This window comes from Lupinus angustifolius, chromosome LG02 (genome assembly GCF_001865875.1).
Source record: "Lupinus angustifolius cultivar Tanjil chromosome LG02, LupAngTanjil_v1.0, whole genome shotgun sequence".
NCBI classification, from domain to species: domain Eukaryota; kingdom Viridiplantae; phylum Streptophyta; class Magnoliopsida; order Fabales; family Fabaceae; genus Lupinus; species Lupinus angustifolius.
In genome coordinates, this window is record NC_032010.1 from 16,111,165 (window position 1) to 16,111,577 (window position 413).

Below are 413 nucleotides of genomic sequence, written 5' to 3' on the forward strand. Positions count from 1 at the left end.
TACAATTTACACCTCTTTCAAAATTCAATTGTAGTATAGTATAGGGTTATGTCGAACCACAAGGAATTGCCTAACAGAATGAATCATATGAATATGTCAATGCACAAATAAGGAGGGAACATATTTTGGTTGTTTTTTATTTTATTTGATATGCATATAAATACTTAACAAGAAACATAAACTAAGTATTAACAAATTCTTGAGGAGACAAGATCATTTTGAATGATGAAAGTATCTCGCAACTTCTTATGTATTTGAACTACTTAGACAAGTTCTTATGTTTTACTTTGATTAACTCCAAAAACCAAGGTCTAAAATCCTCCTTTTAGTGTATGTCCTAAAATGGTAGAATGATGATCACTTATATTCACTACTAAACAATACTACATCCACAAAGAGACTAGGTTGTCACA